The 15,320-nt window shown below is 40.0% G+C and overlaps 1 pseudogene; it reads left to right on the forward strand.

Moving 5' to 3' along the window:
• Window positions 1-9,970: 9,970 nt before the first annotated feature.
• Window positions 9,971-10,811, forward strand: LOC147856948 (flowering-promoting factor 1 pseudogene; annotated as a pseudogene).
• Window positions 10,812-15,320: the final 4,509 nt, after the last annotated feature.

Consider the following 15,320-nt stretch of genomic DNA (forward strand, 5'->3'; position numbering starts at 1 on the left):
CGATTACACCGGCCTCATTCCGCCTTTGCCCGAATCGGGTTTCATATCGTTGCGAGGGCCCGGCCCCTCTGGTTTTCCCTACCAGCTTGTCCTCCACTAGAGCCTCGTAGTTTTGACAAGCGGCTTCGACGAAGCCCGTCTTTTCTTCCACCGGGTCACTCCACCCGGTTACCTCCCGAACCCGTTTTTCCGCGCGGTCTGCCTCTTCTTTCCTTAGTCATGCACCGGCGAGGCCTTCTAGCATCGTTGGCCAGAACCCGGCTTTGTTCGTCTTCAGGGCCTTGCCACCTCTGACCCGAATACCAGCCGACGCCGAATTGTGGACGGTCTCCGCGTGATGAGCCACCGCCTCCTCTATCAACCTTTTCATACCTCCTCGTCCGATGTTTAGGTCCAGGGGCCTTCGCGTCTCACTAGCGTGCACCCGACCGTTCCATAGGTACACCACGTTGCTTCTCATCGCCTCGGCGAAGTCCCCGCAGTCCTTCCGGATGTGGCCAACCGCGTCACACCACATGCACCTGTTTCCAGCCAGAGGTCGTCGGTCACGGGCCTGTTCGCCACCATCCCTCCGTGCCTGGGCGATCTAGAGATCTTTTACCATCCGCGTCAGTTCCTCCAGAGCTGTTCCCCCGAGCGAGCCCTTGACCATGCCGGTCGAAGCCGATCCGGCCTCGAGCCAATCCCGGGTCTCTTCCCTTCGCGTTGGTGGTGTTGGCTCGAGCTTCCTTGCTGCGACAGAGCCCGCCCCTGTCGATCCTTTGTCAACCCATTCCCGCCGTTTGTCGAAACGGCCACAAACCCTCTTCACCACGGCCCAGTCGGCCGTCAGCCCGTCATCAGTCTCCAATAGGAGGCCTACTTGCTCTCGATCCCGCTCGTCAACTGACTTAACAAATAATAGGACACGACTTGTGTCCAGAATGGTCCGGTCAAGCACCGAGAGGAGCGCGAAGCGTTCCTCAAACTCCCGAAGGAGCACCAACGCGTTCCTTCCTTTGTTGGGGATCTCCACCCACTCCATGAAGTCCCGCTTTGAAAGTCGAAGCGTATCTTCAAGCCCGTATTTTTCGAGGAGCCAACCTTCGAACTCCTCCCAGGTTCGGCTCTCGGCCCGTACCTCGAGCACCTCTGTATGGATGCCCGACATCGCCACTCGAGGGAATCCGGCTAGACGCCTCTCTTCCGGAATGTCCCTCATAACCGATCAGGTCGGCTAGATGGATACCGACGCCTGATCACCCACGCGCGCAAGGGAGCAAGATGGAGATTCTGCCGGAAGCACACGGGCGTTCCACGGAGCAGAATCAGCCTCTCGAGAACCTGCGCAAAAGAAAGCAATGGAGAACGACAGAGAAGAGGAGCTCGGTCCCAGTCCGACAGCACTTTGTCCCCTCTCGCGTGCCTCCCTTCTCTCCCCGTCTCTCTCTCTTTTATATCTCAAGGAGGGAGACCGTTTTCACCCATTTACATCACATTAATTCTTTGTCCTTTCGGACAGAGATACTCCTCGATTCTCCCTATAGAATATTGCTACCTAGGATTTGACTTTTTTGCCTACTTATCTATTATACAACAAGGGGCGTGCCCACGTGTAAGGGTCGGTTCACACACGCTATACATGGTTCGCGCCTGGGGACGGTTTTCTTCACGACAACGTACTCGCGGATTACCGCGACAATGTGTTATTTAGATGGTTTACTCTGACGTACTGTACCAACTAACGGTAGATATCTTGAAATCAAAGAAAAAATTGGGATACGGTTTCGTTGGGTTCCTGTGTGATTGTGTAAAATTGCCGAAGCAATTCCCGTTTGGGAATCTCGTGGTGGAATAATTCTAGAAACTGCGTGCGGACGTCCTAGAATGTCAGGGTGAACTCCCCAGGATCGTGTCGGGAATACCATCGTGCAACGGGGCCGTCAAGGGAGAGAGTGAATTCAGCGATTTTGGAGGCGTTGATCTCCGCGTCAGTGAGCCGTTGTGTCAAATGGTTGGCTTGCCATGTGTTGAGAAAGGAACGTATGTGGGCTTCGGCATCCGGGTCATCCGTGTAGCGTACATAGGGGTGATACGACATTGTATCAAGATCTGGGTCGTCCGAAAGGGCCGAGAAAGGGTTGCGCTCCGGTGGAGGTGAGACTTCCGGAGGACTTGGAGGGGTAGCAATATTAGGACTGTGAGTTTGGGATCACTGGTGGCGAAGATTGGCTTTCCGGATTGACTGATGACGAGGCTCGCGATTCCGAGGACAAATGTTGTGTGAGCACGGAATCGGTCGTGTCCTCGACAGGTTTTGTGCGGTGAGATGGTGGCCGATAGCGAGTACTTCTATTGGGTGCCGTACTGATGATTGGGATTACCACCGCGTGAGTTTGTTGTGCTACACAACATTAATCAGGTGTGCCAAATTGTGTTGCCTTCCTCTCTAGAGGCGACACCTTCGATTGCTAACCAAAATCGAACCAAGGGACTGTGATACGTGGTGGTCAGATTGGTTTTACGAAACGGGATGACACCGTACAGATTACGTAAGAGGATACCTCGGGTTGTGTATACATGATAGGGAGAGATAAGTTACTTAACAATGATTGAAAGAGAACAATGCCACAAAATAGACCCAACATTGTTTAGATTTAAGAAATGAGTAGTGATTACGGTTACACGGCTATCTGCCGGAATGTATTAGATACACTATATTAGGATTAATTATGTAGTACCCTCAGAATTCTGTCTTATTTGTCTCTCCCTCTTCCTTCGATCTGTTGCTCCTTATATAGATGTTCCTCGGTGCACTCCTTCTCCTCGCCTCGTTTTCGGTTGTGTTTATTTTGGCTGCTTCTGATTGCTTTCGGTTGTTTACCTACTGCTACCTAATTCCTATTGCGATTCTCATATGTTACTATTTTGGCCCATGCACAAGAAGATATAATCAATGATCAAGTGGCAACTGTTGGAGTAGTTGTCTCTTGAGAGGATATGGCTCGTAGGTGCATTCGAGTACTTCCTTCCAAGTATGATGGCATTTTGATAGCATTGAACACTCAGGTTTGACCCACTCCTTTAAATTTTGATGAACTATGTGCAATGCTGCTTGAAGAGGAGCTTCGGGTGAAGACAACAGAAGGAAGGGAAGATTCAGCATTTGTCTCTAGGACTAAGGGTAAAGGGGCATCCAATTGAAACAATGCGAATAGGATACCAACGAAGAAGAAGTTCAATGGATCATGTTTCTACTGTGACAAGAAGGGTCACACAATCAAGGATTGTCAGAAGAATATGGCGGATGAGAAGAATGGTTCTAGTAAGACTTCTTGGAGAGAGCTCGAGTCCGCCAACAATGTCGTAAATGAGCTTCAATTATGGGTCGCAACTAAAGAAGTGTGTTCTTCAGTTCACACTCAAGTTGTCGACGACTCTTGGATTCTCGATAGTGGAGCATCTTGACATATGACCAGTAATCGTGACTAGTATAGGTCTTGGACACCTCTACAAGAGACCATCAATGTTGTGGTCGGGAACAATACTCGATGTCTAGCCAAAGGAATCGGAACCGTCTCCCTCAAAGCAACGACCGACAGGACAAAGCATCTCTCTCAAGTGTTGTACGTGCCAGATCTCAAGAAGAATCTATTGCCTATTTCTACATTGACCGACAAGGGTCTTGATGTTTGATTCGAGAAGTCGGGTGCAGAAATAACAGATTTTGCTGGCAAGGTTGTAGGAATAGGGGTAAGGTGCAACAATCTCTATGAGCTGAGCTTGTTTACAATTTCTACTAACCACAACACAAGTACTAACACAAAGCAATGGCATGAGAGATTTGGGCATCTCAATGTTGCTGTATTGAAGGAGATTAAGAAGTCGAATATGGTAGTTGGGTTGCCAACCATATATGACTTAAGTCATGTTTGTGATGCTTGTATGATGGGCGAGCATCAAAGATCAGCCATTCCAAAAGAGAGTCAAAATCGGACAAAGACTCCTCTACAACTAATACACATCGACCTCTCTAGAAAAATGGTGACTCCTGCGATGGGTGGATCTCTCTACTATATGGTAGTAGTCGATGGCTTCAGTAGAAATATGTGGGTTTACTTCCTTTAGGAGAAGGTTGAAGCTTTTAAAATCTTCAAAAGATAGCATAAGTTTGTTGAGCGGGAGTCCGGAAAGTTAGTGAAGGAGTTACACTCTGATTGAGGTGGAGAATTCTTATCAATAGAATTCTATGAGTATTGCAAAGAGCATGAAATTAAGTGCCAACTTACAACTGCCTACACCCCACAACAAAATGGCGTAGTCGAATGTTGAAACCTTACAATTGTTGAGGTGGATAGGTGTATGTTGAAGGCATAAGCACTGCCCGACCCATTCTGGGTTGAAGTAGTGAATACAACAGTTTACATCCTCAATCAGAGCTACACGAAGGCACTTCAAGGGAAAACACCCCAAGAAGCTTATTCAGGCAAGAAATCTTCAGTGCTGCACTTCAGAACCTTTGGGTGTACGTGCTACGCACATGTTCCAGATGTGAGCAGAAAGAAGTTAGATGCTAAAAACAAGAAGTGTATCTTTCTCGGATATAGTGAAGAGTCAAAGGCCTATCGACTCTATGATCCAGAGTCAAGAAAGATATTGAAAAGCCGCGATGTGGTGTTCGATGAGGAACGACCACAGCTAGCTGAGAACATCGATTCTCAAGGTATCTCATCGACCGAAGAAGTATTCCCCCCAATCCTAACCCACTGTCTAGAAAAGGAAGCTAAACCATATGATGGTAATGGCTCACTAGTTCAGCCTATGCCAGTGCCCCATGTAAAGAAAATACCTAAGTGGGCTCAACAACTCTTCAATGACCGTACTCCTAAAGTTGAGTTTCCTGAAACTTCAACTGATGGATTACGAAGATCAAGAAGAATACAGGAGCAAGGGAGAACCTTTGACCACATTGTCAACATGGCTCTGATGGTGGACACCATAGGCTCAGTGAGTGAGCCGACCTCAGTGGAGGAAGCCATGGCCGACCCAAAGTGGGAAAAATGACACGTGGGAGTTGGTAGAGACGCCAACAAAGAGGAAGGTGATAGGCACCAAGTGGCTGTGGAAGGTAAAGTATAAAGCTGATGGTTCTTTGGAGAAATTTAAGGCCAGGCTAGTAGTGCAAGGATACTCTCAAATTGAAGGGTTTGATGTACAAGAAACATTTGCCCCGACAACTCACATGACAACAATTCGAATGGTCATAGCGTTGGCTGCTTCAAGAGGATGGCTGATTTATCAAATGGATGTCAAATCGACATTTCTAAATGGGCATCTCGAGGAGGAGGTATACGTGACACAACCACCAGGGTTTGAGATGCCGAATTTAGAAAACAAAGTCTGCAAGTTGAAGAAGGCGTTGTATGGTCTAAAGCAAGCACCGAGAGCTTGGAACAAGAGTATGGACAACTTCTTACAATCAATCGACTTTAAGCAATGTGCTTTGAATACAAGTATGTATGTCAAAATGAAGGACGGGAAACTAGTCATCATCATCGTTTATGTGGATGATCTAGTACTTACTGGTGACCATGAAATTATTGGCCAAACACAAGAGTGTTTGAAAACTGAGTTTGAAATGACACACTTGGGGATTTTACACTCCTTCCTTGGAATTGAGGTTTGGCAAACCTCTATTGGAATCTTCATGTCACAAAGAAAGTACGCAACAGAGATCTTGAACATCTTTGGGATGATGGACAACAAGTTGAAGTCGACTCCAATGGAGTCAAACTACAAGCTATCCCAAGAAGGAAGTATAGACAACTAGTAGGAAGTCTAATTTTCCTATGCAACACTAGGCCGGATATTTGTTTTGCAGTCAGTGTGGTGAGTCGATTCAGCAACAAGCCGAAGGAGACTCATTGGAAAGCTGCACTACGTGTATTAAAGTACATTGTGGGTACTTTAAATTACGGAATCTTCTACAAGCCAACAATTGACGAACTTAGTGGATTGCGACTTTGACTGGGCTGGAGATAATGATTCCAGAAAATCAATTTCTGGATATTGTTTTTCAATAGGCTCTAGAGCTGTTTCATGGAGTAGTAAAAAACAACCAATAGTGGCACTATCTTCAACAGAGGCAAAATACAAAGCAGCATGCATAGTGGCATGCAAGGTAGTTTGGCTAAGAAGAATCCTTATGGATGTGGCGGTTCCAATAAGGATGGCAATAGTATTGAGGTGTGACAATCAGAGTTGCCTGGCCATTGCCAAGAACCCCGTATTTCATGCACGTACTAAACACATAGAGATTTAGTATCACTATGTGTGGGAGCTAATAAATGATGAGACTGTGGAGCTTGAGTATTGTCCGCCATAAAAAAATGCTACGGATATCTTCACAAAGGCGCTTGGAGCAGAACAACTACAACAACACCTTTGACGACTAGGAGTTGGCACAATTCCAAGTGAACTCAATGGGTTAACCATTGAGGGGGCGTGTTACATATAATCAACGATCAGCCCCAAGTTGTAAATCTATCCCCATATGTGCTCTTAGAGTGCACATTTTGTGATAGCGCCCCAAATGAGGAGCGGCTAGTTTGCAACTCGACCATATGGGTCGATAAGGTGTTAATCTAGGAAACCGTAGATGCGTAGGACACAATGGATTTAGGAAAGAGCGAAAGTAACCTCTGCAACAAGGAGAAATGGCTCAAGTTTAAGTCCTCAAATTTATGAATCAAATTTATGAATCAACCTTGGTTGGAATGGTTTCTTGCATGCCATGAAGAGTGTCCCCATTAGTATATGTGTGGAAGAAATAATTCAATGTTCTTTGTCTCGGTTGGTGTCAATCTCCCCTCAAGAAAACAATGGATACATTTATGTGACCTTGAGCATTAATAATTTATTGTTTTTCTCAAAGAAATGTAAGATGTAAAAATGGTTAAGATACCATAACCCGCATAACTACACATGCACAACCTTTGTAGCGGAATTTATTAATCTAACCTTGCATTGCATGTCTATAAGATTTTAGTGACTCTAATGTGGAGAGCTAAAATAAGATTATATTGTCCTTTGAAGATGCTTTAAATGTTTTCCTATCCCTATTTAGAATGGAGTTGCAAGGGCGTGACCTTCAAAATACTTAAAGCATGCAAAATGTTGGAATAGATGGAAGGCTTCAAGGTGCAACCCTATATTATGAGAGGCAATTTGTTGGAATTGGGTGGAAGACATCCTACATTCATTTAAGACTAAGTGAATGCTTCTTAATTTTGGAAAATTTGGGTAATGGCATGAGTATACAAAGTTAATAAACAAGAGTAAATGATGAAATCAAAATTGTTAATTGATTGGGGATAGCTTTTATTGACGATACAATAGCGCCAACGATGAAACTAAAATTTTGGTACATGCAATATCCTTATAATTTGAATATGATTATGTGCTTTTAAAAGACAAGATCATGTAAACATCAATGAACCTATAAGGATTTTGAAAAATGAGTGACACAATCATGAAGGTTTGTTACTCACATTCAACAGACTAGTATCATGCACAATTTATGGTACATATAAGTGTCCCGAGAATTTGTGTGCTAAGAATGAGTATATGACAATCACATTATAGAATCTCTTGGTATTTGTCAGATTCATGTGTATCGATATTATGAAATTGAATGTAATGTGTATCTAATAAATAACTATATTTTTACTACCCAACAAGGGATATATCATGGATATGGATGATCAACAATGGGATTATTGCAATTATTATAGTATTATACTCCTTTGATGAATTTAAGCAATCATCATGGGGGGTCATACAAAGTAAAATCCAAACTTAGATGTTTTGAATAGGTGTTAACAATCTCCTTCGGTGAATTTGAGCAATCATCATGGGGGGTCATGCAAAGTAAAATCCAAACATACACGTTTTGAATATGTGTTAACAATCTCCTTAAGTTAGGAAGTAGTCAAGTACACATACAAATGTTAGAAGGGATGAAATATTGTGGAGTATGGCTTCCTTTAGCTAAGAAGGAAATATCTTCCATTTAATTGACATATGCATCGCTGGAAGATAATAATTTCAACCACCAACTTCGTAAGTTTCATGGAAAAAGATAATAATTTCAACCACCACATTCGTAAGTTTCATGACAAAAGGTAATAATTTAATGTCAAATGGATCATACACTTAAATATGCTAGAACCCCTTTTTAGTTATATGATGCTTTCAATTATTTGGTCGTTCTCAATAAAAGTGAATGGGCATAAAGATAGGATTGATGATTCTTCCTGGTCTCAACACTAGTGTCATCCAAATATATACCAAAAGAACATTCATTTTCATTGGGAGGACTACATTAGTAATGTTGTCACCAAACACCCTTATTTTAGATAGCCACAACTTAGAGTTATTGGTTGAATCATTAATTACCCTAAACAGATTGCAAAAACAATGTAAGGATCGCGTAAAAATATAAAGCGTTTTTTGGTAAGGAAAGTTCAAAATATTGATTTGTTTGAAAAGACTTACATTTATGCTAACCATCTCTTGAAATAGGTAACCCATAAACTCCCATGATTCTAGATGGGAGGGAGATTTGATACTCTTGCATACAAAATCAACTCAAGGCAATATAACCTTAAATGTAAAAAAGGGATGAGGGCATCCATCCAATATGGGGATAGTGACTAATAGTAAGAATCCATCCAACATTGAGGTAATTTACTGTAACTGAGATCCTGTTCATCTCCATGACAAGTTCCTTTGACTACACTTAGATAATTGAATGTGTCAAACCTACAACTTGGTTACTTACAATAAATCCTTATCAATGATGGTTGTCTACACCTTTCAGAGCCAATTGTTAAAAACTTGTTGTAAGAAATAAAATTCATTTTCAAATGCACAATTCTAGGATTACATCTAAGAAGGGAAGACTTGTTGGGCTTTACAGCATTCCAAGCTTTATTCTTACAATGCAAACTATTTTTTGACCCCTATTTTCTCAGGACCTCCTTGATTCACATGGGCTCTTTCAAATTGCACGCGTCGGTTAGATGCATTGCACTGTGAAGAAAATTGAATACCTTTCAACAAAAACCAAATGACATTTATTTATTTTTATTCCGGTTGTAGATGCCTTTGTCTTCATCCCGAGAAAATTTGAAATACATTTGAACAACTCAAAATGCATGTTTTTTTTACTATACTATAGGATAGTCATCCATCCACTTTAAGTATGGTTTGTTTGTGTGTTTCAATTCCATGCTTGAGAAAATGTCATTTGTCCATGCTATCCCTTGTGCTCATTGAGAGGATGCAATAACTTGGGTGCCATCCTTAAAGCACCACCTAGAAGGTTGAGCTCTTCGCAAGTGAGTGCACTATTCAAACATGGACACACTTTGCTCCAAAGTATGAACTTCTCTTCTTAGGAAGGAGATATACATCAAGAACATTTATGTGTTTAGGTCGGGTGGTCAAGATTGGCCTCTTTGAGTGCATTAAAAATTTTGAATCCAGATTCTCAGTCTCCCCTCCTTGGTCTCGCTCTCTCTCTCTCTCTCTCTCTCTCTCACACACACACACACACACAAACACACACACACACACACACACACATACACACACTCGCTCGCTCACTCACACACAAATCGAATAGGATTCACAAAGGTTATCATTCAACCTCCTTTTTCCAACACATATGAAAAACAACACATGCCATGCCATGATATGTAGAGAGAGAGAGAGAGAGAGAGAGAGAGAGAGAGAGAGAGAGAGAGAGAGAGAGAGAGAGAAGATGAAAATGATGGATGACATGATAAAAAGACTAGAGATTGAAGTCCATTAAAAAAAGGAGAAGTGAAAAGCTAATTCATTCTCCTTCTCTTTACATCTTTAAAAAACAAACACTCTTGTTAGGATTCCTTTTACACAAATATAGGCCTTGCTCTCAACTAATCTTATAGGATAGTCCATACACAGTCTCTCTCTAGTCGTTCGAAACCTTTAGATATAAACTTCAAACCATATATTGATAACACATACTAACACTCTCTATTCATTAGGAGCCTTTAGATTTAAACTTCAAACCATATATTAGTAACTACTTCTAATGAGGGTAATTTAAAGATTTAGTAAGTATAAAAGGAATTCATTGATTGTAAGAGATGTCAGGGGTTTGGGTTTTCAAGAATGGTGTGGCCAAGCTTGTGCAAAACCCTCTCCTTGACCCCTTAGACAACATCCAAGTTGGATGGACTACTCCCAAGAAGGTCCTTGTCCACATTCCGACGCAGGAGGTAGTGTCTTCATACGAGGAGCTCGAGCAGAAGCTCCTTGACCTCGGGTGGCGACGATACTATAAAAACAATAACAGTGTTGGTAGCATGATACCAACCTACGAAACCAATCACAAGAATAACATGTTTAACAATACCAACGAAAATATCCAGAATGACGAGGACAAGCGGGATCACGGAAACGAAAATCGAATCAACACCGGTCCTAGTGCCAACAACAAGAACAACAATGGCGTCGGCAACAACATTGCTACCAACTATCATAGTTATAATAATGAGGATGTCATCCAATTCCATAGGTGCTTCTCTAGCCCCCACCTCATCTCTCTCCCGGCCGACTCTCGAAGGTTCAAGCTCATGCACATGTATGACATTGTGCTAAAAAACCGCCAACACTTCCAGGTGCGTGACTACAACTACAACGATGAAAGGCGCGGCAATATAACACACGAATGTTTAACACTTTGCAAATAATAATATAATAAATTCATTCATTATGTATTACATCAAATTCTAGGGGGTCGGATATTCCTTGACCATGTGATTGATACAATTGATATTTATACGATAAATCATTTATATATTCAATGAGTTCATATATTGCTTTTAATTGTGAACTACTATACATAGAGACTAATTCTATTGTAGATTTTGATGAACTATTTAGATTCATGTTAATTTCTCTATTGAAATGAACTCCTTTATAATTACACCAGATATCATAAACTTATAATTAGAGTCCAACTCGTCAATTGGTTTATATCGCAATTCAATTAAACATCTCCCTCTCTCCACTCGGCTATCATTGCAATACATTTTACTTCCAGGCATCGATAAATGTCCGGACAAAAATGCGCGCAGCTAAGAGTCATGCTCCACAATCATGTATTGATGTTTTGTTTTCCATAGTTGCAACATGAGCTTGTAAACACTAATTTGAACTAGTACATACAAAACATATCTTGCCATGGGTGAGTTGGTCCACCCCATTAATTAGAACTCGTTAAGTATCAAGCATTATCATCACTTTGATAGTCCTCACACTTAGATCCATGTTACTCTAATCTTTATTTTGTGTGGAGGGCTTCTACTAAAGTGGAGATCCCATTAAAGAGAGCATGTGTTAGGAACTTGTGTGGCTAGTGGGACATGTTGTAGAAGAATCTTTCATTATTGAATTCGATAGAGAGTGGGGTGAAGAGAACTAGGATCAATATCGGGGGAGAATGCACCTTGATAAAGAAAGATGATTAAATGTAAGTTCTTGATTAAGGATGGATTGATTGATTGCTTCATCATGTTAGGATGAGATTCTTTTGTGGAACTCTTGGGTCTAGTTCCATGGACCCATAAAGGTTCATTCATACATCATCATCATACCCACCCTATCACATCTCCCAATGCTTCTTTTGCACACCTAGGGGTGGGGTTATCTCTCCATCTACACTAGTGTGCTCAATGCTCACCTATAAACCTTAACTTATATAGCCCAAAAGAAAGAGAGGGAGGGAGTCTATTTAGGTGATTAGATTAGATTTATAGCATGTGTTATGTGGCAAAAATGGTCTTGTAATTCCTCCTCTAAACTTGTATAATTGTGGACATAAAGTTTGTACCAACATCAAATAGTAATTGATATTGGAGACAATGCATATTCCAAGTCTAAGTTTGCCTTAATGATCAATGGGCTAATACAGACACATTCCTTGACCCCTAGTGTTGGCGAGACTCAAAACCTCATCCTTAACCACTATAATTGTTGAAGAGACTCAAAAGGTATAAATTGGGATCTAAAATAAGTCATCAAACCACCTCTTACTCATAACTCCTTACTTTTCATGATATTTTTCGTATTTCAATGTGTGTTGAAAATGCGAAATTGTGGATCATACTATATGACAACATCTATTTGGTTTAAAGAATTGTGCACAAGTGCACATATGGCCGAATGCATTGTGGGGTTTATATTTGGAGAATAATTCATGATGTGGAGAAATGTTATAAATTGGAAAGTATGTTTTCCCAAAGCATGTTGCAGTTATTCATGTAAGTAATTGTCATCTCATGACATGCTACTTGTAAGTAGTTCTCGATCACAAGACCTATGAATCAATTGAATGATAATTTTCCCTTGAAAATGGTGATAATGGTGCATGTATAAGGGGATACAAAACAACTTTGTAGCAATTGCACTCTTTTTGGGGCAAGAGTTGCAAAACCATCAATTTGGTCATGTAAAAATATACATCGTGACAAATGTATAAGGGGATACAAAACAACTTTGTAGCAATTGCACTCTTTTTGGGGCAAGCGTTGCAAAACCATCAATTTGGTCATGTAAAAATATACATCGTGACAATATTCAAAGTTATTACTTGAATGCACTCCACATAACTTGGAAAAATTGCAATTGTATGCATAAATGCCATAACCAAGAGGGGAGGTCTACTTGTAACATTCTCTTAAAAATTAATTTGATTATGTTCTAATAAACAGAATTGAAGTGTTATACTATCAATATTTCAAAGTGAAACTATCAACTAGATCTTTTTTGAAACTATTTTTGGTTCCATTACAATAGATGAGTATGTTGAAACATAATTAATAAGTTGGATGGTAGTTTGTTTGCCAAATTTTCTAGTCCATTGAATGCAATTGAATGTGTGTTATATAATGTTTAAAGCACTACTAAATTACTAATGTCCTTGGAAATATTTGTTAAGTACTTCACCATGTTGTTTTGATCTAGACGAATTTTGAAATCCAATCTAGAAACATGATTTACGAAATGAAGAAAAACGCTATTCAAGAGAACAAGGCAATTCTGACGAATTGTATAGAGTGGGCAAATCAATAACATATACATACAGATACCAATGGGGAAGATGACATAATTATGATTGGTAAGACTTCCATAAATTCGACTATCTACTTCTTTCTTCTTTGAAGTTCTTTTCAAATATATAGCCATTAAAAATAGTGTGCTTGGCACAATACTTGTCTTTGTCATTTTTATGGTAATTTTTTCCTTACAAAACCTTGACATGTGGAGTGCATGAAATCACTTTACTTTAATAGTTTCTTTAAAAAACGACACGAATTCAAGGATTTCTCATAGTACAATATATTGTATTTGGGTCATGTCTTATGGTGGTGTTTGTTTTAAAACTATGAAATGGTAGCGAATAACTCAAGCTGAAAACCTAGGATCCATCCAATTATAAGGATCCTTTGCCATAAGACATTGCATCATTTACATTTAGTTGGAGAATTGTTTATTATCCTAGGACAATGGAATGATAAGAGTCATTTATATAAACATCTATCAAACCAATAATTACTCACTAAACTAGTATAGCTTATCATATTACCCAATAGATAAAAAACTAGTATGATATGATGTAAATGCTATGTTAGGGCCCTTTGATATGACATAGACTCTTATTGGACCATTGCTTAATAAGACCACATAAAAGAGAACATTTCAACAAAATTACATGTCATGATTGTTGTAAAGGGACGGCCAAGTAATGGTGTAGTTTCAAATGGATAGATGAATGTCCCAAACAAGTTATTGTAGTTAAAACACGTAAGCACAAAGACAAAATCAAGGTAGGTGGATATTGCAATATAACAGATTTTACAATCCACATTTTGCATGGATTTAAATCATGTTGAAAATGGGTATTTAGCTTTGATCAAAGAATGTTTCTGTTCATTCAAAAATGTTCTTTTCTATATAGCAAGGATATTTTAAATAACCATGACGACACAAGTGGCATAAGACATAGGTGGACTCATGAGTCACGAGAGGTGGTATATATAGTGACCTCACGATATGTCTTGTGATATGCCTTAGAATATTATCCTTCTCTTTCTTATAAGAATACTTAAAGACTTAACGCTAATATTTCTTTTGGACATCATATAGAAAATTACCCTTGTGGAGAAGGATAAACCTCATTTGAAGGCCGGTGCAATGCTTGAATATGAAGCATGCAATGTACCACTTTATTTCTAGTTGTGTATAACGATCAATCACTTTAATTGATGGATTTAATTTTAGAGCTACAATTCTACTTTCCTTTGCGAAAGCAAAACTTATAACTTTAATTGATGGATTTAATTTTGCAAGAAAAACAAATTTGTGCAAAATTTCATAACCTTCACCAACTAAGAGGTAGTTCGCATTAGAGATAGCTTGATGTGAAAAATTAATCAAATTGTTCGAGATGATTAAATATGGGTGCAAAACAACCATACACACCATAAGGAACACATATTAGAGCACTCGAACACACATAGAATTCTATGACATAGTTGTAACACATAATCAGGAGAATATATGATAAGAAAGAAGAGAGGGAGAGTTTTGTCCCCATAAATATCAAAGTTCCTGCTCCACTTATTCGTGGATCAAGAGGTTGTACCTCGTTTGTTGCTCTAGGGATCACTTAAAAAACAAGTGAAAACATGAAAAAAATAAAATAGTATGCTCTCATACCAACTATTAGAGTGCATGAATGATGCATGAATGATTGCCTGTATATTAGCAATTAGGATGGGATTTTGAGCACAAGATTTCCTTCTACCCAATTTCAAGATGTTGAGCTAAAAAATTTAAGAGGAGTGTTGCAATGCACTCTTATCATCTTGTCTCCACCTATCTAGAAAAGCCTCTATAAGCCTTACATTTTGGATAGTATCTAAAGAAGGCTCACCTCATGCTTTTGGAATCCAACTTTGTCCTACATTTATTATGCACATGTTGCATATGTAGTTGAATACCTTCAAATGCATGATGACATGTTTGTTGCCTAAATAGACCTTGAATGGAGTCATGATAACATGTTATGGGATAAAAATCGTAAGGACCAAGATTGGTATGAACACACATGGTATGAAAAGACTTTGTTTTAAATTAAAGTGGGAGATATTTGCAAGGCATTGTTTCGGATGTGCTGAATGGGACCACTTTATGGCGGACTGCCAATGTCATTGCTCTTCAGCTTT

This window comes from Azolla caroliniana, unplaced genomic scaffold, assembly GCF_043228905.1.
Source record: "Azolla caroliniana isolate FFs.n. ecotype wild unplaced genomic scaffold, voAzoCaro1.0.p SCAF_12, whole genome shotgun sequence".
In the NCBI taxonomy this organism is placed as follows: Eukaryota; Viridiplantae; Streptophyta; class Polypodiopsida; order Salviniales; family Salviniaceae; genus Azolla; species Azolla caroliniana.